General features: G+C 43.8%; 1 long non-coding RNA gene across 2 annotated transcripts; it reads left to right on the plus strand.

Moving 5' to 3' along the window:
• Window positions 1-332: 332 nt before the first annotated feature.
• On the plus strand, window positions 333-4,123 carry LOC123059037 (uncharacterized). 2 transcript variants are annotated; one of them, XR_006427350.1, is made up of 6 exons: window positions 333-647; window positions 1,846-1,905; window positions 2,170-2,277; window positions 2,373-2,476; window positions 2,592-2,824; window positions 3,644-4,123. It is a non-coding gene; the product is annotated as an uncharacterized lncRNA (long non-coding RNA). The 2 variants fall into 2 exon arrangements; XR_006427351.1 differs by having other exon boundaries at window positions 1,852-1,905.
• Window positions 4,124-26,105: the final 21,982 nt, after the last annotated feature.

Below are 26,105 nucleotides of genomic sequence, written 5' to 3' on the forward strand. Positions count from 1 at the left end.
GGAACCCGTGTGGGCGAGAAAAACATATTTAAGGCCATTGTGTACAAGTTTCGGCATACTTATTTACAATTATAAAAAAACTACATGGAAAATATCACATCGTAATGTTTATATAAGATTTACTTTTTCTAATAATCATTTGTTGTTTATTTCGAATTAAATGAATTACATGATATCAAAGTAGAAGCTAAATCCTAAAAATAAACCAGTTCTCCGCAAAAAGAATGCTTTTCCCTTCACCCAAATACTCTTTTCGCTCCATTTCTCTATTTCCCCCCTCATCCACCCTGCATCCCCACTCGTAAAGACCCAGCCAAAATTCCTCCTTCTATTTCACCCGCGAAGAGCCACCGCCCACGCCGCATATCTCTTATGCCCCGATTCAACCGGCTCTCTTCTCCCCAAGATTACAGCCCCGATTGGAACGACTGGCGGCGACAGATCGGGGGAGGTCGCCTTGCAGGCCGAGCTCGGATCCACGCAAACATCCCTCCCTACGAGGATCCGACCCTCTTCTTCCCCCAATTGCAGCGACCAGGGACGCCAGCTTGAAGGAGGCCGCCCCGCCGCCGAGCTTGGATCCACCGCATCAACCCGCCCAGCGAGCACCCTGTTGTCTTTTCCCCAACGCTTGGCGACGTCTCTCGGTGATTTCCTCATCCTGCCACCCCTTGGCGTTCAATGGTTAGGGTTCATGCGTACTACTACTGATCCCACCCTTATCTGCAATTAGTTATTTGCCATAGACTGCGATGGTAAAAAGCCTGAACCTCCTGCTAGATAACTTTACTTATATCCTATTGATTGGTCTGTGTGCAAAACTACACTAGTGAGAACATGGTTTTGCATTTGTTATAGCCTGCTATTGTAAAAAGGGCTGAACCTGAATATATGCTACTGCAGTATAGTTACTATTACTGAAAAGTTCAGTTAGGTATGAGATGTGTGGCCTTAGCTGGGAGATTTCTTTTGCCGCCATGTGCTTGTATGGCTACTCTTGCATTCAGAAGAAAATTATATGTTAACCATCTGATGGTTGTACCCTGCTATAATTATAAAACTAGATGCTCTCGGTCGATGTATGGTGTCATAATCAGACGGACATAAATGCATGAACTAAAGTATGCAACATATAAAAGGAGAACTAATTACAAGCAGGAAGCAGTGCATCCTTATATCCCTGTATCTACATGTCGGAATAAACTAGCTTCCTGATGCAGCCACTTTATCTATGCTAAAATGCAAAACTGAATTTTATTTTTGTGGTTCTGATGCCCCATAAACAGTCCTTAACTAGTGCTGTCAAAACTGAATAAAGACTGAGACAACACTTGATTTTGACTCATTAGAGAGATGTTTAGCTCTGTATCAGTGTACTTTTCTCTCCAGTACTAGTTAAAAGAGAACTAAACCTAATCTTTGCCATGCCTCTCCTAATTTAGCTACCCATGATGTTAAGCGTCTGAAACCCACAAGCATTTTCAGTATGCCCAGAACTTTGATAAAAGCAGATACATTGTAAGCTTCAGTATTCTACTATATTCTCACATACTAAGCTGGGTAAAATCAAGCTACTCCTACTTTGCAAACATACAACACCATCCATCGAGCCTTAATTCTAAAAGAGTAGTAAACTTTCTGGTTTCTAAACTATGCCAGTAGCTACGGTAATAATATTTTTTTCTTGTTTTTTGTTCTGAACATTTTGGTCTTGTTTTTCTTGGCTTGCTGGCTGTTAATTGCTTTGCTTGTTAGATCCCAATGCGTGAGATCATCATTTATATACAATATTAGTGCGTCATGTGCTTGCATCCTAACTTATCTACTTTGTTATATTCATGTAAGCTCCAGGAAGGGGCTTTGAGAGATGAAGAGGAAGCCACCCTTTCTATGTCCAAAGCAATGGTAATATATCATGTGGACTGACATCTTAAATAACGTGTACATCAGTGTGGATTCACTGGCTTTAATTATTCTTGCTTGTATCATGTGTATGTCACTTTGCACTATAAGTATCACAAATAGTTGACTAAAGATTGATTCATGTTGTTCCTCCACTCTTTTAGACAATGCTATCTATGTTCACTGCCTGCCTTTTTGAACTAGTGTTGACATTGAATAAGTCACTATTGATTCACTGCATTCTTTTGCTTGACTTGTTTGACCCAGGTACCTAAAGGTTGTACCATGCCAAAAACGAAAACACAAAACTGAGAAGCTGTCGAGCATCACCAAAAGACTGGATCTAGGTCTTATGTTTCCACTTTTAGCAAAATTGTAAGAATTCCAAATACCTTACTTCTAGTCCTATGTCTATCGCATCTTGTCATTATATATGGAGTAGTAATGTTAGATTTTCATATATCTTGTAGAAAAAGGCAAGTACAATAATCAGAACCCAAGTCTTGAGTTTTTCAAAGAGACACATACGAACAAGAAGACTGACAGCATGAGCGAGCCGACACATCTAGCCTATGTAAGATTTTTTACTTTATTGTTTCTCACTTGAAATAGATTCTCATATTGATTCAGTGTATCCATCATATGAACTATGCCTTACTTGAGCATCAATGTTTTCCTTTATACAATAGAATGTGACTGAAAAGAAAAGGGAAACACAATCAGAAGGTGAGTAACCAGTGTGCGACTCAATGATTGTGGCTGAAGTTCTAAAGGAAGAAAGCACCCATAGCACCTTCCTTTCCAGCATGAGTTATGCATCAAGATCCAAGAGATTTGGGAGCTTTACTTCATCAGCATAGATTTGAGTTCTAGAATAAAGAATTGAACAAAAGGATGGTGAGGCGAGAGATGCAAGGGACAGGTACTTATCTTGTTTCTCGTTGTGTTCTGGTTCTTTCTTTTTTTTTCTTGCTTTTCTGCACGTGCATAGAGCCCTCATGATAGTGAGAAAATGAAAACACAAATATTTGTGAATAAGACATTCGTTTTTAGTTCTTGTAACAAACTAAGGAGTGCTTTATGTATGGTTTGATCCAAATCCAATAATCCAAAGTAACATAAAAAATAATAAATGTTTGTAATGAGAAATACATGGTTTGTTGCATGGTTTTTGTTGCTGCAACACACAGGCATGAGAATAAGGTTGTAATGTATGGTTTCTAAGCCTGAAATCCAGTATAATTTCTTGATTTGTTTATGTGCTTGATTTTTAGCAGAATGATATAGGCTGGTTTAGTTTGATCTAAAAAACTATTGTCCAAGCATAGTTGCTTCTTGCCTGGGTTGCTGACTTGATATCTTATTGGTGATGCTTGATGTTTCTCAAAATGATAAATGAAATTTATCTCTTGGTTGTGCATGTTTTTAACCATTATAAGTTATTTTTGGATTTAGTGTTTCATTTGCCAATTCGAATGTTTGCCCTCACATTTAATAATGTACCTCTCTATTTTACATTCATATTTTGATAGATTGTAAGCTTCTTAGTGGTACTCTTGTACTATCTCCGTTCCGAATTACTTGTCGCGGGTATGGATGTATCTAGATGTAATCTAGATGTAATTACATCTAGATACATCCATACCCGCGACAAGTAATTCGAAATGGAGGGAGTACCTTGTTATCTTGTCTATTTTCATCTCATCGGGATGCAACGTTGTTGTGTTTTGCCGATTTATAGGCACCGATAGGAGTTAGTGGCGAGACTTGAAGCACAAGCAAAGTGCATTTGAAGAGATGCGGAGGAAGCAACACGAAGAATTTGAATATGTGAAGAAGATCCAGCAAGAGAAGAATGAAGCCTGGAAAAAGAATTAACAAGAGACGAATAACCTGATTGGTTTTCTCTGAAGTGCTCAAGCAACTTAGCAGTCCCAATCCAAACCTAATGGTGCATGAAGGCCATACTTTTGCGATGGAAAGATAGTTGTTGAATCATATATTGCAATCATCAGGATGACACATGTGGTCTTTACTTATCTAATTATTGCTTTTTAACTTGTCTGTTGTTGTCTCAAACTCGTGAGCTAGTGTTACTTTTTACTATCATTTATGTTGAGAGGACGGTTGAGCTAAGGTGATGAAGTATATAATATTGTAAATTTATGATGTGATTTGGATCTTAACTTATTTATATAATGTGATATGAATTAAATACTTATTGTGATGTACATTTGAAATATAGTGGACTTGATAATTTGTCTTGATCTAAATTCAAAATAAATTAAATATATGTGCCGTCATCTTCATTAATAATGAATGTAATGATGCTAGCAATGGGATAGTCTACTCGGGCATTAGACGTGTCATGAATTCAGTGACGTTGCTACATCACTGAATATGGTACAATATGGCATATTTTCTCGTAGCTGTGACATTAGTTGGCTGTCACGGAAATAACAACTTGATGACGTTCTAGAGAACGTCACTGAAGGTCCCATCTTCAGTGATGTTATTTTGCACACGCCGTCACTAGGAGTAATCTGTGATGGGGATTCCGTGACGATCCTCATGACACCCATAAAATGTCACTTAGGGGTAATTTGTGACGTTATTAGCTATTCGATGACATTTTTTGTCTCGTCACAGTAGGCCCGATCTCTTGTAGTGTATTATCACATGCATTGGCAATGTGCGGATATTCCTATGTGTCTGATCAAATTCAAAAAATAATTTTATGAAGAAACTGAAATTAAATACCTGTGTAACATTTATAGAAATATTCTTACTGGTGCTAGCTAGCTACCTCAAGTAAGTCAGCCTATGTTTTCACGTTTGCATAGTAAATGTGCAACCGTTTACTGAACAGGCTCGACGATACGCAGCCGGTGTCGGCCGTCACATGCCAGTACTGGGCGAGTGCGCCGCCGTGCTTTGGCTCCGCAGACTACCGTGCTTACTCACGCCACCCTAGATTTTGCCTCGTGTTCTGATACTTCCACCCACTACATCACCGGCTACCGCTTGTTTGCCAAGCCCATGCCAGCAGATGCAAGCTTCACGCCTTTCAGCAGGAGTCATTGCACCACTCCTAGTCGGCTTGGCACATCGCAAGCATCTACCACCATTGTGTCGCGCGGGCCACACATGCTGGCCATCGCCGGTCACAGACCCACACCATCATGCCAGCATGCCATCGGCCCACCGTGAGTCATAGTGTTGTAGACGTGCCTTGGCGGCATGTTGGGAGTGAACCCTACTCTCGTTGCTGGACCAAGTTAGACGAAGCAGTAGGCTAGTTGTTAGACGAATGCCCAGGCAACGAATGCTTAGTTCGCTGTTATGTATGGACGAACCAAGTCGCTCTGTAACAACCTCAAACTCAGATCATGGGAGGGTGTTTATACTAGGTCTGGTGCGCATGACGCAGCCCACCTCCCCCATGATCTGGAACTCGCATCTCGTGCGCCCTGGCTGCCTACCTACAACGGTTCAGCATGGCTGGCGCAATAGATCGCCACAGCCACGGGGACTATGACTTGTACGCGAGCAATACTCATATGCGACACAGACACACACTCCACGCACGCACGACTACGGACACGGCACGGCCACGAACCAGTGCCCGGCTCAACCAGCACGCACACACAAGCACACTGATCATCACCACTGTGGCTTATTCCAACACCGCGAACTATGTTGCCGACATTCGCTGGTGTGCCAAGCCCCTATGCCTGCAAATGTGTGTCACTCACCCTCGTCTGCTGACCTTCATACTATGTGCATTGTTCCGAGCTTCACGCCTACCAGCAGGAGTCGCCGCACCGCTCCTAGTCGTTGCCACCATGCCCTGCTAGCAACCGCGTGCCAGATCGCCCCCGCGCCTTGGCCCGGCTAGCCAAGAACATCATGTGCTACCACCATAAGGCGTAGTGTTTCAAACGCGCATCAACCGCGCCCGATGCATGAGCGGATCGACCCAGGCTAGCGAGAGATGCTGCTAACGTCCCTCTACCGAGTGTCACATTTTTAGTTGGGCTTGAGATGGGCTTAAGAGGCGAGTTTGACTCTCCTCGTGTATCTAATGCATAACGTTGACAAATTGTTCTCTTTTCTAAGAAAAAATTGGGCTGGACAAGCAAGATAACTATGACCGACAAGAAGAAAAACCAATTGTTTTTTTCTAACTTATGGGTCGCATTGGTGGGTAATTTTCACCAACTCTAGACATACTTTAAATCTCATCCGTCAATCTTTATAATTAACATAAAATTGTTGGGGAACGTAATAATTTCAAAAAAAATCCTACGCACACGCAAGATCATGGTGATGCACAGCAATGAGAGGGGAGCGTGTTGTCTACGTACCCTCGTAGACCGGAAGCGGAAGCGTTATAACAACGCAGTTGATGTAGTCGTACGTCTTCACGACCCGACCGATCAAGCACCGAAACTACGGCACCTCCGAGTTTTTGCGCACGTTCAGCTTGATGACGATCCCCGGACTCCGATCCAGCAAAGTGTCGGGGATGAGTTCCGTCAGCACGACGACGTGGTGACGATCTTGATGTTCTACCGTCGCAGGGCTTCGTCTAAGCACCGCTACAATATTATCGAGGATTATGGTGGAGGGGGGCACCGCACACGGCTAAGAGATCAATGATCAATTGTTGTGTCTTTGGGGTGCGCCCTGCCCCCGTATATAAAGGAGTAGAGGAGGGGAGGGCCGGCCCTCTCTATGGCGCGCCCTAGGGGAGTCCTACTCCCACCGGGAGTAGGATTCCCCCTTTCCTAGTACAACTAGGAGTCCTTCCAAGTTGAGGAGTAGGAGACAAGGAAGGGGAAGAGGGAAGAGAAGGAAGGAGGGGGCGCCGCCCCTCCCCCTAGTCCAGTTCGGACTAGTCAATGGGGGGGGGCGCGGCCTGCCTCTCCCTCTCCCCTAAAGCCCAATAAGGCCCATATACTTCTTCCCCCGTATTCCCGTAACTTCCCGGTACTCCGAAAAATACCCGAACCACTCGGAACTTTTCCGATGTCCGAATATAGTCGTCCAATATATCGATCTTTACGTCTCGACCATTTCGAGACTCCTCGTCATGTCCTCGAGCTCATCCGGGACTCCGAACTACCTTCGGTACATCAAATCACATAAACTCATAATGAAACTGTCATCGTAACGTTAAGCGTGCGGACCCTACGGGTTCGAAAACAATGTAGACGACACGTCTCTGGTCAATAACCAATAGCGGAACCCTTTGTCATCGGTATGTTACTTGCCCGAGATTCGATCGTAGGTATCTCAATACCTAGTTCAATCTCGTTACCGGCAAGTCTCTTTACTCGTTCTGTAATACATCATCTTGCAGCTAACTTATTAGTTGCATTGCTTGCAAGGCTTAGGTGATGTGCATTACTGAGAGGGCCCAAAGATACCTCTCCGACAATTGGAGTGACAAATCCTAATCTCGAAATACGCCAACCCAACATGTACCTTTGGAGACACCTTTAGAGCACCTTTATAATCACCCAGTTACGTTGTGACGTTTGGTAGCACATAAAGTGTTCCTTCGGTAAATGGGAGTTGCATAATCTCATAGTCATAGGAACATGTATAAGTCATGAAGAAAGCAATAGCAATAAACTAAACGATCAAGTGCTATGCTAACAGAACGGGTCAAGTCAATCACATCATTCTCCTAATGATGTGATCCCGTTAATCAAATGACAACTCTTTGTTTATGGCTAGGAAACATAACCATCTTTGATCAACGAGCTAGTCAAGTAGAGGCATACTAGTGACACTCTGTTTGTCTATGTATTTACACATGTATCATGTTTCCGGTTAATACAATTCTAGCATGAATAATAAACATTTATCATGATATAAGGAAATAAATAATAATTTTATTATTGCCTCTAGGGCATATTTCCTTCAGTCTCCCACTTGCACTAGAGTCAATAATCTAGTTCACATCGCCATGTGATTTAACACCAATAGTTCACATCATCATGTGATTAACACCCATAGTTCACATCGTCATGTGACCAACACCCAAAAGGTTTTACTAGAGTCAATAATCCAGTTCACATCGCTATGTGATTAATACCCAAAAAGTACTAAGGTGTGATCATGTTTTGCTTGTGGAGAAGTTTAGTCAATGGGTCTACCACATTCAGATCCGTAAGTATTTTGCAAATTTCTACGTCAACAATGCTCTGCATGGAGCTATTCTAGCTAGTTGCTCCCACTTTCAACATATATCCAGATTGAGATTTAGAGTCATCTGGACCAGTGTCAAAATATGCATCGACGTAACCCTTTACGACGAACCTTTCTGTCACCTCCATAATCGAGAAACATACCCTTATTCCACTGATAATTTGGCCGCTGTCCAGTGATCTACTCCTAGATCACTATTGTACTCCCTTGCCATAAACAGTGTAGGGTATACAATAGATCTGGTACACAGCATGGCATATTTTATAGAACGTATGGCCAAGGCATAGGGAATGACTTTCATTCTCTCTCTATCTTCTGTCGTGGTCGGGTTTTGAGTCTTACTCAACTTCACACCTTGTAACATAGGAAAGAACTCTTTCTTTAACTGTTCCATTTTGAACTACTTCAAAATCTTGTCAAGGTATGTACTCATTGAAAAACTTATCAAGCGTCTTGATCTATCTCTATAGATCTTGATGCTCAATATGTAAGTAGCTTCACCGAGGTCTTTCTTTGAAAAACTCCTTTCAAACACTCCTTTATGCTTTGTAGAATAATTCTACATTATCTCCGATCAACAATATGTCATTCACATATACTTATCAGAAATGTTGTAGTGCTCCCACTCACTTTCTTGTAAATACAGGCTTCACTGCAAGTCTGTATAAAACTATATGCTTTGATCAACTTATCAAAGCGTATATTCCAACTCCGATATGCTTGCACCAGTCCATAGATGGATCGCTGGAGCTTGCATATTTTGTTAGCACCTTTAGGATTGACAAAACTTTCTTGTTGCATCATATACAACTCTTCTTTAATAAACCCATTAAGGAATGTAGTTTTGTTTATCCATTTGCCAGATTTCATAAAATGTGGCAATTGCTAACATGATTTGACAGACTTAAGCATAGATACGAGTGAGAAACTCTCATCGTAGTCAACACCTTGAACTTGTCGAAAACCTTTTGCGACAATTCTAGCTTTGTAGATAGTAACACTACTATCAGCGTCCATCTTCCTCTTGAAGATCCATTTAATCTCAATGGCTCGCCGATCAATGGGCAAGTCAATCAAAGTCCATACTTTGTTCTCATACATGGATCCCATCTCAGATTTCATGGCCTCAAGCCATTTTGCAGAATCTGGGCTCATCATCGCTTCCTCATAGTTTGTAGGTTCGTCATGGTCTAGTAACATAACTTCCAGAATAGGATTACCGTACCACTCTGGTGTGGATCTCACTCTGGTTTACCTACGAGATTCGGCAGTAACTTGATCTGAAGTTACATGATCATCATCATTAGCTTCCTCACTAATTGGTGTAGTAGTCACAGGAACAGATTTTTGTGATGAACTACTTTCCAATAAGGGAGAAGGTATAATTACCTTATTAAGTTCTACTTTCCTCCCACTCACTTCTTTCGAGAGAAACTTCTTCTCTAGAAAGTATCCATTCTCAGCAATGAATGTCTTGCCTTCGGATCTTTGATAGAAGGTGTACCCAATTGTCTCCTTTGGGTATCCTATGAAGACACATTTCTCCAATTTGGGTTTGAGCTTATCATGATGAAACTTTTTCTTATAAGCATCGCAACCCCAAACTTTAAGAAATGACAACTTTGGTTTCTTGCCAAACCATAGTTCATATTGTGTCGTCTCAACGGACTTAGATGGTGCCCCTTTTAATGTGAATGCAGCTGTCTCTAATGCATGATCCCAAAACAATATTGGTAAATCGGTAAGAAACATCATAGATTGTACTATATCCAATACATTACGGTTATGACGTTCGGACACACCATTATGCTGTGGTGTTCCAGGTGGCATGAGTTTGTGAAACTATTCCAGATTGTTTTAATTGAAGACCAAACTCGTAACTCAAATATTCTCCTCCACGATCATATTGTAGAAACTTTAATTTTCTTGTTACGATGATTCTCCACTTCACTCTGAAACTATTTGAACATTTTTCAAACATTTCAGACTTGTGTTTCATCAAGTAGATATACCCATATCTGCTCAAATCATCTGTGAAGGTCAGAAAATAATGATGCTTGCCGCGAGCCTCAACACTCATCAGATCGCATACATCAGTATGCATTATTTCCAATAAGTCAGTTGCTCGCTCTATTGTTCCGGAGAACGGAGTCTTTAGTCATCTTGCCCATAAGGCATTGTTCGCAAGCATCAAGTGATTCATAATCAAGTGATTCCAAAATCCCATTAGCATGGAGTTTCTTCATGCGCTTTACACCAATATGACCCAAACTGCAGTGCCACAAATAAGTTGCACTATCATTATTAACTTTGCATCTTTTGGTTTCAATATTATGAATATGTGTATCACTACGATCGAGATACAATGAACCATTTTCATTGGGTGTGTAACCATATAAGGTTTTATTCATGTAAACAGAACAACAATTTATTCTCTTACTTAAATGAATAACCGTATTGCAATAAACATGATTGAATCATATTTATGCTCAACGCAAACACCAAATAACACTTATTTAGGTTCAACACTAATCCCGAAAGTATAGGGAGTGTGCGATGATGATCATATCAATCTCGAAACTACTTCCAACACACATCGTCACCTCACCCTTAACTAGTCTCTGTTCATTCTGCAACTCCCGATTCAAGTTACAAATCTTAGCAACTGAACTAGTACAAAATACTGAGGTGTTGCTATGAACACTAGTAAAGTACACATCAATAACATGTATATCAAATATACCTTTGTTTACTTTGCCATCCTTTCTTATCCGCCAAATACTTGGGGCAGTTCTGCTTCTAGTGACCAGTCCCTTTGCAGTAGAAGCACTTAGTCTCAAGCTTTGGTCCAGACTTGGGCTTCTTCACTTGAGCAGCAACTTGCTTGCCGTTCGTCTTAAAGTTCCCCTTCTTTCCCTTTGCCATTTTGCTTGAAACGAGTGATCTTGTTAACCATCAACACTTGATGCTCTTTTCTTGATTTCTACCTTCGTCGATTTCAGCATCATGAAGAGCTTGGGAATTACTTTCGTCATCCCTTATATATTATAGTTCATCATGAAGTTCTACTAACTTGGTGATGGTGACTCGAGAATTCTGTAAATCACTATTTTATCTGGAAGATTAACTCCCACTTGATTCAAGCGATTGTAGTACCCAGACAATCTGAGCACATGCTCACTGCTTGAGCTATTCTCTTCCATCTTTTAGCAATAGAACTTGTTGGAGACTTCATATCTCTCAACTCGGGTATTTGCTTGAAATATTAACTTCAACTCCTGGAACATCTCATATGGTCCATAATGTTCAAAACGTCTTTGAAGTCCCGATTCTAAGCCATTAAGCATGGTGCACTAAACTATCAAGTAGTCATCATATTGAGCTAGTCAAACGTTCATAACGTCTGCATCTGCTCCTGCAATAGGTCTGTCACCTAGCGGTGCATCAAGGACATAATTCTTCTGTGCAGCAATGAGGATAAACCTCAGATCACGGATCCAATCCGCATCATTGCTACTAACATCTTTCAACTTAGTTTTCTCTAGGAACATATCAAAATAAACACAGGGAAGTAACAACGCGAGCTATTGATCTACAACATAGATATGCTAATACTACCAGGACTAAGTTCATGATAAATTAAAGTTCAATTAATCATATTACTTAAGAACTCCCACTTAGATAGACATCCCTCTAATCCTCTAAGTGATCACGTGATCCAAATCAACTAAACCATAACCGATCATCACGTGAAATGGAGTAGTTTTCAATGGTGAACATCACTATGTTGATCATGTCTACTATATGATTCACGCTCTACCTTTCGGTCTCAGTGTTCCGAGGCCATATCTGCATATGCTAGGCTCGTCAAGTTTAACCTGAGTATTCTGCGTGTGCAAAACTGGCTTGCACCCATTGTAGATGGACGTAGAGCTTATCACACCCGATCATCACGTGGTGTCTGGGCACGACGAACTTTGGCAACGGTGCATACTCAGGGAGAACACTTTTATCTTGAAATTTAGTGAGGAATCATCTTAAAATGCTACCATCAATAAAAGCAAGATAAGATACATAAAAGATAAACATCACATGCAATCAATATAAGTGATATGATATGGCCATCATCATCTTGTGCTTGCGATCTCCATCTCCGAAGCACTGTCATGATCACCATCGTCACCGACGCAACACCTTGATCTCCATCGTAGCATCGTTGTCGTCTCGCCAATCTTATGCTTCTACGACTATCGCTACCGCTTAGTGATAAAGTAAAGCATTACAGGGCGATTGCATTGCATACAATAAAGCGACAACCATATGGCTCCTGCCAGTTGCCGATAACTCGGTTACAAAACATGATCATCTCATACAATAAATTTTAGCATCATGTCTTGACCATATCACATCACAACATGCCCTGCAAAAACAAGTTAGACGTCCTCTACTTTGTTGTTGCAAGTTTTACGTGGTTGCTACGGGCTTAGCAAGAACCAATCTTACCTACGCATCAAAACCACAACGATAGTTTGTCAAGTTGGTGTTGTTTTAACCTTCGCAAGGACCAAGCGTAGCCACACTCGGTTCAACTAAAGTTGGAGAAACTGACACCCGCCAGCCACCTGTGTGCAAAGCACGTCGGTAGAACCAGTCTCGCGTAAGCGTACACGTAATGTCGGTCCGGGCCGCTTCATCCAACAATACCGTCGAACCAAAGTAAGACATGCTGGTAAGCAGTATGACTTATATCGCCCATAACTCACTTGTGTTCTACTTGTGCATATAACATCAACACATAAAACCTAGGCTCGGATGCCACTGTTGGGGAACGTAGTAATTTCAAAAAATTCCTACGATCATGGTGATGCACAACAACGAGAGGGGAGAGTGTTGTCTACGTACCCTCGTAGACCAGAAGAGGAAGCGTTATAACAACGCGGTTGATGTAGTCGTACGTCTTCACGGCCCGACCGATCAAGCACCAAAACTACGGCACCTCTGAGTTTTTGCACACGTTCAGCTCGATGACGATCCCCGGACTCCGATCCAGCAAAGTGTCGGGGATGAGTTCCGTCAGCATGACGGCGTGGTGACGAACTTGATGTTCTACCGTCGCAGGGCTTCGCCTAAGCACCGCTACAATATTATCGAGGATTATGGTGGAGGGGGGCACCGCACACGGCTAAGAGATCAATGATCAATTGTTGTGTCTTTGGGGTGCGCCCTGCCCCCGTATATAAAGGAGTGGAGGAGGGGAGGGCCGGCCCTCTCTATGGCGCGCCCTAGGGGAGTCCTACTCCCACCAGGAGTAGGATTCCCCATTTCCTAGTACAACTAGGAGTCCTTCCAAGTTGAGGAGTAGGAGACAAGGAAGGGGAAGAGGTAAGAGAAGGAAGGAGGGGGCGCCGCCCCTCCCCCTAGTCCAATTCGGACTAGTCAATGGGGGGGCGTGCGGCCTGCCTCTCCCTCTCCCCTAAAGCCCAATAAGGCCCATATACTTCTTCCCATGTATTCTCGTAACACCCCGGTACTCCGAAAAATACCCGAACCACTCGGAACCTTTCTGATGTCCAAATATAGTCGTCCAATATATCGATCTTTACGTCTCGACCATTTCGAGACTCCTCGTCATGTCCTCGATCTCATTCAGGACTCCTAACTACCTTCGGTACATAAAATCACATAAACTCATAATGAAGCTGTCATCGTAACGTTAAGCGTGCGGACCCTACAGGTTCGAGAACAATGTAGACATGACCGAGACACGTCTCTGGTCAATAACCAATAGCGGAACCTGGATGCTCATATTGGCTCCTACCGAAGGAAATATGCCCTAGAGGCAATAATAAAGTTACTATTTGTTTCCTTATATCATGATAAATGTTTATTATTCATGCTAGAATTGTATTAACCGGAAACATAATACATGTGTGAATACATAGACAAACAGAGTGTCACTAGTATGCCTCTACTTGACTAGCTCGTTAATCAAAGATGGTTATGTTTCCTAACCATGGACAAAGAGTTGTTATTTGATTAACGGGATCACATCATTAGATGAATGATCTGATTGACATGACCCATTCCATTAGCTTAGCACCCGATCCTTTAGTATGATGCTATTGCTTTCTTCATGACTTATACATGTTCCTATGACTATGAGATTATGCAACTCTCGTTTACCGGAGGAACAATTTGTGTGCAACCAAACGTCAGAACGTAACTGGGTGATTATAAAGGTGCTCTATAGGTGTCTCCAAAAGTACATGTTGGGTTGGCGTATTTCGAGATTAGGATTTGTCACTCCGGTTGTCGGAGAGGTATCTCTGGGCCCTCTCGGTAATGCACATCACATAAGCCTTGCAAGCATTGCGACTAATGAGTTAGTTGCAGGATGATGGATTACGGAACGAGTAAAGAGACTTGCCGGTAACGATATTGAACTAGGTATTGGATACCGACGATCGAATCTCGGGCAAGTAACATACCGATGACAAAGGGAACAACGTATGTTGTTATGCGGTCTGACCAATAAAAGATCTTCGTAGAATATGTAGGAGCCAATATGAGCATCCAGGTTCCGCTATTGGTTATTGACCGGAGACGTGTCTCGGTCATGTCTACATTGTTCTCGAACCCGTAGGGTCCGCACGCTTAAGGTTTCGATGACAGTTATATTATGAGTTTATGTGTTTTGATGTACCGAAGGTTGTTCGGAGTCCCGGATGTGATCACGGACATGACGAGGAGTCTCGAAATGGTCGATACATAAATATTGATATATTGGAAGCCTATGTTTGGATATCGGAAGTGTTCCGGGTGAAATCGGGATTTTACCGGATTACCGGGAGGTTACCGGAACCCCCCGGGAGGTATATGGGCCTTAGTGAGCCTTAGTGGAAGAGAGGAGAAGTGGCCAGGGATGGGCCGCGCGCCCCTCCCCCCCTTGGTCCGAATTGGACAAGGAGAGAGGGGGCCGGCGCCCCCTCCTTCTCTCTCTCTCTTTTCCCCCCTCACGAATCCTATTACAACTAGGAAAGGGGGGAGTCCTACTCCCGGAGGGAGTAGGACTCCTCCTGGCGCGCATCTCCTGGCCGGCCGCACTACCCCCCTTGAGCCTTTATATACGGAGGCAGGGGCACCCCCTAGAGACACAAGTTGATCCATGTGATCATATTCTTAGCCGTGTGCGGTGCCCCCTTCCACCATAGTCCTCGATAATATTTGTAGGAGTGCTTAGGCGAAGCCCTGCGACATTACTGCATCAAGATCGTCACCACGCCGTCGTGCTGACGGAACTCTTCCCCGACACTTTGCTGGATCGGAGTCCGGGGATCGTCATCGAGCTGAACGTGTGCTAGAACTCGGAGGTGCCATAGTTTCGGTGCTTGATCGGTCGGGCCGTGAAGACGTACGACTACATCAACCTAATGCTTCCGTTGTCAATCTACAAGGGTATGTAGATCACACTCTCCCCTCTCGTTGCTATGCATCACCATGATCTTGCGTGTGCGTAGGAAATTTTTTGAAATTACTACGTTCCCCAACAGTGGCATCCGAGCCTAGGTTTTATGTGTTGATATTATATGCACGAGTAGAACACAAGTGAGTTGCGGGCGATATAAGTCATACTGCTTACCAGCATGTCATACTTTGGTTCGGCGGTATTGTTGGACGAAGCGGCCCAGACCGACATTACGTGTACGCTTACGCGAGACCGGTTCTCCCGACGTGCTTTGCACATAGGTGGCTTGCGGGTGACAGTTTCTCCAACTTTAGTTGAACCGAGTGTGGCTATGCCCGGTCCTTGCGAAGGTTAAAACAGCACCAACTTGACAAACTATCGTTGTGGTTTTGATGCGTAGGTAAGATTGGTTCTTGCTTAAGCCCGTAGCAGCCACGTAAAACTTGCAACAACAAAGTAGAGGACGTCTAACTTGTTTTTGTAGGGCATGTTGTGATGTGATATGGTCAAGACATGATGCTAAATTTTATTGTATGAGATGATCATGTTTTGTAACCGAGTTATCGGCAACTGGCAGGAGCCATATGGTTGTCGCTTTATTGTATGCAATGCAATCGCCCTGTAATGCTTTACTTTATCACTAAGCGGTAGCGATAGTCGTAGAAGCATAAGATTGGCGAGACGACAACGATGCTACGATGGAGATCAAGGTGTCGCGCCGGTGACGATGGTGATCATGACGGTGCTTCGGAGATGGAGATCACAAGCACAAGATGATGATGGCCATATCATATCACTTATATTGATTGCATGTGATGTTTATCTTTTATGCATCTTATCTTGGTTTGTTTGACGGTAGCATTATAAGATGATCTCTCACTAATTATCAAGAAGTGTTCTCCCTGAGTATGCACCGTTGCGAAAGTTCTTCGTGCTGAGACACCGCGTGATGATCGGGTGTGATAGGCTCTACGTTCAAATACAACGGGTGCAAAACAGTTGCACACGCGGAATACTTAGGTTATACTTGACGAGCCAAGCATATACAGATATGGCCTCGGAACACGGAGACCGAAAGGTCGAGCGTGAATCATATAGTAGATATTATCAACATAGTGATGTTCACCAATGAAACTACTCCATCTCACATGATGATCGGACATGGTTTAGTTGATTTGGATCACGTAATCACTTAGAGGATTAGAGGGATGTCTATCTAAGTGGGAGTTCTTTAAGTAATATGATTAATTGAACCTAAATTTATCATGAACTTAGTACCTGATAGTATCTTGCTTGTTTATGTATGATTGTAGATAAATGGCCCGTGTTGTTGTTCCGTTGAATTTTAATGCGTTCCTTGAGAAAGCAAAGTTGAAAGATGATGGTAGCAATTACACGGACTGGGTCCGTAACTTGAGGATTATCCTCATTGCTGCACAGAAGAATTACGTCCTGGAAGCACCGCTGGGTGCCAGGCCTGCTGCTGGAGCAACACCAGATGTTATGAACGTTTGGCAGAGCAAAGCTGATGACTACTCGATAGTTCAGTGTACCATGCTTTACGGCTTAGAACCGGGACTTCAACGACGTTTTGAACGTCATGGAGCATATGAGATGTTCCAGGAGTTGAAGTTAATATTTCAAGAAAATGCCCGGATTGAGAGATATGAAGTCTCCAATAAGTTATATAGCTGCAAGATGGAGGAGAACAGTTCTGTCAGTGAGCATATACTCAAAATGTCTGGGTATAATAATCACTTGATTCAAATGGGAGTTAATCTTCCAGATGATAGTGTCATTGACAGAATTCTCCAATCACTTCCACCAAGCTACAAGAGCTTCATGATGAACTATAATATGCAAGGGATGAATAAGACTATTCCCGAGCTCTTCGCGATGCTGAAAGCTGCGGAGGTAGAAATCAAGAAGGAGCATCAAGTGTTGATGGTCAACAAGACCACTAATTTCAAGAAAAAGGGCAAAGGGAAGAAGAAAGGGAACTTCAAAAAGAACAGCAAGCAAGTTGCTGCTCAAGAGAAGAAACCCAAGTCTGGACCTAAGCCTGAAACTGAGTGCTTCTACTGCAAGCAGACTGGTCACTGGAAGCGGAACTGCCCCAAGTATTTGGCGGATAAGAAGGATGGCAAGGTGAACAAAGGTATATGTGGTATACATGTTATTGATGTGTACCTTACTAATGCTCGCAGTAGCACCTGGGTATTTGATACTAGTTCTGTTGCGAATATTTGCAACTCGAAACAGGGACTACGGATTAAGCGAAGATTGGCTAAGGACGAGGTGACGATGCGTGTGGGAAACGGTTCCAAAGTCGATGTGATCGCGGTCGGCACGCTACCTCTACATCTACCTTCGGGATTAATATTAGACCTAAATAATTGTTATTTGGTGCCAGCGTTAAGCATGAACATTATATCTGGATCTTGTTTGATGTGAGACGGTTATTCATTTAAATCAGAGAATAATGGTTGTTCTATTTACATGAGTAATATCTTTTATGGTCATGCACCCTTAAGGAGTGGTCTATTCTTATTGAATCTAGATAGTAGTAACACACATATTCATAATGTTGAAGACAAAAGATGCAGAGTTGATAATGATAGTGCAACTTATTTGTGGCACTGCCGTTTAGGTCATATCGGTGTAAAGCGCATGAAGAAACTCCATACTGATGGACTTTTGGAACCACTTGATTATGAATCACTTGGTACTTGTGAACCGTGCCTCATGGGCAAGATGACTAAAACGCCATTCTCCGGTACTATGGAGAGAGTAACAGATTTGTTAGAAATCATACATACAGATGTATGTGGTCTGATGAATGTTGAGGCTCGTGGTGGATATCGTTATTTTCTCACCTTCACAGATGACTTAAGCAGATATGGGTATATCTACTTAATTAAACATAAGTCTGAAATGTTTGAAAAGTTCAAAGAATTTCAGAGTGAAGTTGAAAATCATCGTAACAAGAAAATAAAGTTTCTACGATCTGATCGTGGAGGAGAATATTTGAGTTATGAGTTTGGTGTACATTTGAAACAATGTGGAATAGTTTCGCAACTCACGCCACCCGGAACACCACAGCGTAATGGTGTATTTTGAACGCCGTAATCGTACTTTACTAGATATGGTACGATCTATGATGTCTCTTACTGATTTACCGCTATCGTTTTGGGGATATGCTCTAGAGACGGCCACATTCACATTAAATAGGGCACCATCAAAATCCGTTGAGACGACGCCTTATGAACTGTGGTTTGGCAAGAAACCAAAGTCGTCGTTTTTGAAAGTTTGGGGCTGCGATGCTTATGTGAAAAAAGCTTCAACCTGATAAGCTCGAACCAAAATCGGAGAAATGTGTCTTCATAGGATATCCAAAGGAAACTATTGGATACACCTTCTATCACAGATCCGAAGGAAAGACTTTTGTTGCTAAATTCGGAAACTTTCTGGAGAAGGAGTTTCTCTCGAAAGATGTGAGTGGGAGGAAAGTAGAACTTGACGAGGTAACTGTACCTGCTCCCTTATTGGAGAGTAGTGCATCACAGAAACCTCAGAACAAGATACTACTGAACCTCAGAACAAGATACTACTGAACCTCGTAGATCAAGCAGAGTGATATCCGCACTAGAGTGGTACGGTAATCATGTTCTGGAAGTCATGCTACTAGATCATGATGAACCTACAAACTATGAAGAAGCGATGGTGAGCCCAGATTCCGCAAAATGGCTTGAAGCCATGAAATCTGAGATGGGATCCATGTATGAGAACAAAGTATGGACTTTGGTTGACTTGCCCAATGATCGGCAAGTGATTGAGAATAAATGGATCTTCAAGAAGAAGACTGACGCTGACGGTAATATTACTGTCTACAAAGCTCGACTTGTCGCAAAAGGGTTTCGGCAAGTGCAAGGGATTGACTACGATGAGACCTTCTCACCCGTAGCAATGCTTAAGTCTGTCCGAATCATGTTAGCAATTGCCGCATTTTATGATTATGAAATTTGGCAGATGGATGTCAAAATTGCATTCCTGAATGGATTTCTGGAAGAAGAGTTGTATATGATGCAACCAGAAGGTTTTGTCGATCCAAAGAGAGCTAACAAAGTGTGCAAGCTCCAGCGATCCATTTATGGACTGGTGCAAGCCTCTCGGAGTTGGAATAAACGCTTTGATAGTGTGATCAAAGCATTTGGTTTTATACAGACTTTCGGAGAAGCCTGTATTTACAAGAAATTGAGTGGGAGCTCTGTAGCATTTCTGATATTATATGTGGATGACATATTACTGATTGGAAATGATATAGAATTTCTGGATAGCATAAAGGGATACTTGAATAAGAGTTTTTCAATGAAAGACCTCGGTGAAGCTGCTTACATATTAGGCATTAAGATCTATAGAGATAGATCAAGACGCTTAATTGGACTTTCACAAAGCACATACCTTGACAAGATTTTGAAGAAGTTCAAAATGGATCAAGCAAAGAAAGGGTTCTTGCCTGTGTTACAAGGTGTGAAGTTGAGTCAGACTCAATGCCCCGACCACTGCAGAAGATAGAGAGAAAATGAAAGATGTTCCCTATGCTTCAGCCATAGGCTCTATCATGTATGCAATGCTGTGTACCAGACCTGATGTGTGCCTTGCTATAAGTCTAGCAGGGAGGTACCAAAGTAATCCAGGAGTGGATCACTAGATAGCGGTCAAGAACATCCTGAAGTACCTGAAAAGGACTAAGGATATGTTTCTCGTATATGGAGGTGACAAAGAGCTCATCGTAAACGGTTACGTTGATGCAAGCTTTGACACTGATCCGGACGATTCTAAATCGCAAACCGGATATGTGTTTACATTAAACGGTGGAGCTGTCAGTTGGTGCAGTTCTAAACAGAGCGTCGTGGCGGGATCTACGTGTGAAGCGGAATACATAGCTGCTTCGGAAGCAGCGAATGAAGGAGTCTGGATGAAGGAGTTCATATCCGATCTAGGTGTCATACCTAGTGCATCGGGTCCAATGAAAATCTTTTGTGATAATACTGGTGCAATTGCCTTGGCGAAGGAATCCAGATTTCACAAGAGAACCAAGCACATCAAGAGACACTTCAATTCCATCCGGGATCTAGTCCAGGTGGGAGACATAGAGATTTGCAAGATACATACGGATCTGAATGTTGCAGACCCGTTGACTAAGCCTCTTCCACGAGAAAAACATGATCAGCACCAAGGCTCCATGGGTGTTAGAATCATTACTGTCTAATCTAGATTATTGACTCTAGTGCAAGTGGGAGACTGAAGGAAATATGCCCTAGAGGCAATAATAAAGTTATTATTTATTTCCTTATATCATGATAAATGTTTATTATTCATGCTAGAATTGTATTAACCGGAAACATAATACATGTGTGAATACATACACAAACAGAGTGTCACTAGTATACCTCTACTTGACTAGCTCGTTAATCAAAGATGGTTATGTTTCCTAATCATGGACAAAGGGTTGTTATTTGATTAACGGGATCACATCATTAGGTGAATGATCTGATTGACATGACCCATCCCATTAGCTTAGCACCCGATCGTTTAGAATGATGCTATTGCTTTCTTCATGACTTATACATGTTCCTATGACTATGAGATCATGCAACTCTCGTTTACCGGAGGAACAATTTGTGTGCAACCAAACGTCAGAACGTAACTGGGTGATTATAAAGGTGCTCTATAGGTGTCTCCAAAAGTACATGTTGGGTTGGCGTATTTCGAGATTAGGATTTGTCACTCCGGTTGTCGGAGAGGTATCTCTGGGCCCTCTCGGTAATGCACATCACATAAGCCTTGCAAGCATTGCGACTAATGAGTTAGTTGCAGGATGATGGATTACGGAACGAGTAAAGAGACTTGCCGGTAACGATATTGAACTAGGTATTGGATACTGACGATCGAATCTCGGGCAAGTAACATACCGATGACAAAGGGAACAACGTATGTTGTTATGCGGTCTGACCGATAAAAGATCTTCGTAGAATATGTAGGAGCCAATATGAGCATCCAGGTTCCGCTATTGGTTATTGACTGGAGACATGTCTCGGTCATGTCTACATTGTTCTCGAACCCGTAGGGTCCGCACGCTTAAGGTTTCGATGACAGTTATATTATGAGTTTATGCGTTTTGATGTACAGAATCTTGTTCGGAGTCCCGGATGTGATCACGGACATGACGAGGAGTCTCGAAATGGTCGAGACATAAAGATTGATATATTGGAAGCCTATGTTTGGATATTGGAAGTGTTCCGGGTGAAATCGGGATTTTACCGGAGTACCGGGAGGTTACCGGAACCCCCCGGGAGGTATATGGGCCTTAGTGGGCCTTAGTGGAAGAGAGGATAAGTGGCCAGGGATGGGCCACACGCCCCTCCCCCCTTGGTCCGAATTGGACAAGGAGAGATGGGGCCGGCGCCCCCCCCCCCTCCTTCTCTCTCTCTCTTTTCCCCCCTCACGAATCCTATTCCAACTAGGAAAGGGGGGGAGTCCTACTCCCGGAGGGAGTAGGACTCCTCCTGGCGCGCCTCTCCTAGCCGGCCGCACTCCCCCCGTTGAGCCTTTATATACGGAGGCAGGGGCACCCCCTAGAGACACAAGTTGATCCACGTGATCATATTCTTAGCCGTGTGCGGTGCCCCCTTCCACCATAGTCCTCGATAATATTGTAGCGGTGCTTAGGCGAAGCCCTGCGACATTAGTGCATCAAGATCGTCACCACGCTGTCATGCTGACGGAACTCTTCCCCGACACTTTGCTGGATCGGAGTCCGGGGATCGTCATCGAGCTGAACGTGCGCTAGAACTCGGAGGTGCCGTAGTTTCGGTGCTTGATCGGTCGGGCCGTGAAGACGTACGACTACATCAACCTAATGCTTCCGTTGTCGATCTACAAGGGTACGTAGATCACACTCTCCCCTCTCGTTGCTATGCATCACCATGATCTTGCGTGTGTGTAGGAAAGTTTTTGAAATTACTATGTTCCCCAACACCTACATATTCTACGAAGATCTTTATCGGTCAGACCGCATAACAACATACGTTGGTCCCTTTGTCATCGGTATGTTACTTGCCTGAGATTCGATCATTGGTATCTCAATACCTAGTTCAATCTCGTTACCGGCAAGTCTCTTTACTCGTTCCGTAATACATCATCTTGCAGCTAACTTATTAGTTGCATTGCTTGCAAGGCTTAAGTGATGTGTATTACCGAGTGGGCCCGGAGATACCTCTCCGACAATCGGATTGACAAATCCTAATCTCGAAATATGTCAACCCAACAAGTACCTTCGGAGACACCTGTAGAGCACCTTTATAATCACCCAGTTACGTTGTGATGTTTGGTAGCACACAAAGTGTTCCTCCGGTAAACGGGAGTTGCATAATCTCATAGTCATAGGAACATGTATAAGTCATGAAGAAAGCAATAGCAATAAATTAAATGATCAAGTGCTATGCTAACGGAATGGGTCAAGTCAATCACATCATTCTCCTAATGATGTGATCTCGTTAATCAAATGACAACTCTTTGTTTATGGCTAGGAAACATAACCATCTTTGATCAATGAGCTAGTCAAGTAGAGGCATACTAGTGACACTCTATTTGTCTATGTATTCACACATGTATCATGTTTCCGGTTAATACAATTCTAGCATGAATAATAAACATTTATCATGATATAAGGAAATAAATAATAACTTTATTATTGCCTCTAGGGCATATTTCCTTCAAAAATCAATGGATATAAAAGGGTGACGTATGGAGAACTATGAAATCTTCCGTCCTTTAATATTAGGTAATGATTGGCTGGTGTGTCGGGGGTGCCGTGGATCTGACATGGATGATCGAGTATACGGTCCAAGCTGGATGAGCCTGGATTGTTCCTTTTGAATGGCTTCTTCCGTTGGCCGGATTTGGAGCCACTGAATCTGGCGTTGACCGTCATGTCGTCGGTATTATTACCGTTGTTTCGACGCTTGTGCCTGTTGCGTCGGGGCTTGCCGTTGCTATTTTTGGCTTCAGAGGTGCCAGGTTCACTTGAACTATTGTTGCTACAGGCTAGCCAGCTATCTTGGCCCACGCAAAAGTGGGTCATGAGTGCCGTGAGGGCTGCCATGGACTTTGGCTTTTCCTGGCCGAGGTGTCGGGCAAGCCATTCGTCGCGGATGCTATGCTTAAAGGCCGCTAGGGCTTCGGCATCCGGACAGTGGATGATCTGGTTCTTTTTAGTTCAGAGCCTAGTCCAGAATTTCCTGGCTGACTCTCCGGGCTGTTGAACTATGTGACTTAAGTCATCGGCATCCGGAGGTCGGACGTATGTACCTTGGAAGTTGTCGCGGAAGGCGTCTTCCAAGTCCTCCCAGCTGCCAATGGAGTTTTCAGGCAGGCTGTTCAACCAGTGCCGAGTTGGTCCCTTGAGTTTTAGCAGGAGGTATTTGATGGCACGAAGATGATCACCGCGGGCCATATGAATATGGAGAAGAAAATCCTCAATCCATATCGCGGGATCTGTTTTTCCATCATACGATTCGATATTCGCGGGTTTAAACCCTTCTGGGAATTCGTGCTCCATTACTTCATCAGTGAAGCAGAGGGGGTGTGCGGCGCCTCTATATCGGGCCAAGTCGTGATGTAGCTCGGATGGAGTCCGTCTGCGGTTTTCGGCCCGAGCATGATTATGCTTGTCATGTCTGGCTAGATAGCCATCATCGCGCGTCGGGGCACGCCCCCGCGATCCGTAGATCGATCTGGTCTGACCTGCTCTACTGTCCAGGTCTTGCCGCAGGTCATATGTATATCCCCGAGCTGTTACATCTCTATCTTTACAGCGAGGTAGTATGGGTTGGTGTTCGGCTTGAGTTGATGTTTTGTCCCAGCCACGAGGTGGTCGGTCAGCCGCATTACGTGCTGATGGTGCGGGCTCGAGGGCCTCGTCGTGAAATTGGGGTAGTAGTTTATGCTTCAGGTAACTTTTGGTAGGCCGTTCGAGGCCGTATTCCTCGGCTGCCAGGACATTAGTCCACCTATCGTTGAGCAGATCTTGATCAGCTTGAAGCTGCTGCTGCTTCTTTTTCAGGCTCCTTACAGTGGCAATTAGCCGGCGGTTAAAGCGCTCCTGCTCGAGAGGTTCCTCAGGCACGATAAAATCCTCGTTGCCGAGGCCCACCTCATCCTCGGAGAAAGGAAGATAATTGGTGTCCTCCAAGTTTTTGTTTTCCGCATGTTCATCGGGGCTAACTTGCCCATCTTCCCGGTCGTCCTGTTCGGAGGTCGGCTCGACGGGTTCTTCTTTGTCTTCGGCATCGCCCGGAGTGTTGTTGCCTCCTGTTCCGGTATCGCTATCTTTTCCATGTCGTGATTTAGAGCGGCGCCGCTGACGTTGGCGCTTTTGCTGTGTCTCAGGAAGTTTATCCTCGACTGGATCTTCTTTATCATCGCCGCTACCCTCTTTGGGTGTGTCCACCATGTACACGTCATACGAAGAGGTGGCCGTCCAGCGTCCGGTAAACGGCGGGTTTTTGGCATGTTCCTCTCCGGCATCGTCGTCCATACCGTCGATGTCTTCGGAGCCGTAGTCGAGCATGTCAATTAAGTCCTCGATAGTGGCTATGAAGTGGGTGGTGGGTGGGACGTAAAATTCTCCGCCCTCAGCCCCTAGTCCGGGCTGGGCGTAGTTTGGAAATTGCCCCTCTGTAATGACAAGGGATCACATTAAATTCAGAGCCTCGCTTAAAGGCGAGGTTTGATCAGGGAGAAGAAAATCTGTGGAGTACGGCGGGAAGGAAACTCCTTGGCCGAGCTCACACGATGCTGACTCCGAGGGTTCGGAGCTAGTGTTCGGAGAAGAGTCCGGCTACATGATGGTTGCCAGCGACACTACTTCCTCCGGCTCTCCCGTACTGGGTTTAGTGGCCGCAGATAGTCCGACGGGCTCGGTAATCCCGTCTTCGGACCTGGTGATGCGCTCCGGATCTAAGGCCAGAGCGGAGGTAGGGGTTGTTGATACGTCTCCATCGTATCTACTTTTCCAAACACTTTTGCCCTTGTTTTGGACTCTAACTTGTATGATTTGAATGGAACTAACCCGGACTGACGTTGTTTTCAGCAGAATTACCATGATGTTGTTTTATGTGCAGAAAACAAATATTCTTGGAATGACCTAAAACTCCACGGGAGGTCTTAGAAAAAATAAAAAAATCCTCGCCAAATATGAAGACCAGGGGGGCCCACACCCTTCTCACGATGGTGGGGGCGCCCCCCCCCCTAGGGCGCGCCCCCCTACCTCGTGGGCCCCCTGTTGACCCTCCGACGCCAACTCCAACTCTATATATTTGCTTTCGGAGAGAAAAAAACCAGAGAGAAGAAATCATCGCGTTTTACGATACGGAGCCGCCGCCAAGCCCTAAAACCTCTCGGGAGGGCTGATCTGGAGTCCGTTCGGGGCTCCAGAGAGGGGGATTCATCGCTG

The sequence above is a fragment of the Triticum aestivum genome, chromosome 3A (assembly GCF_018294505.1).
Source record: "Triticum aestivum cultivar Chinese Spring chromosome 3A, IWGSC CS RefSeq v2.1, whole genome shotgun sequence".
Lineage (NCBI taxonomy): Eukaryota > Viridiplantae > Streptophyta > Magnoliopsida > Poales > Poaceae > Triticum > Triticum aestivum.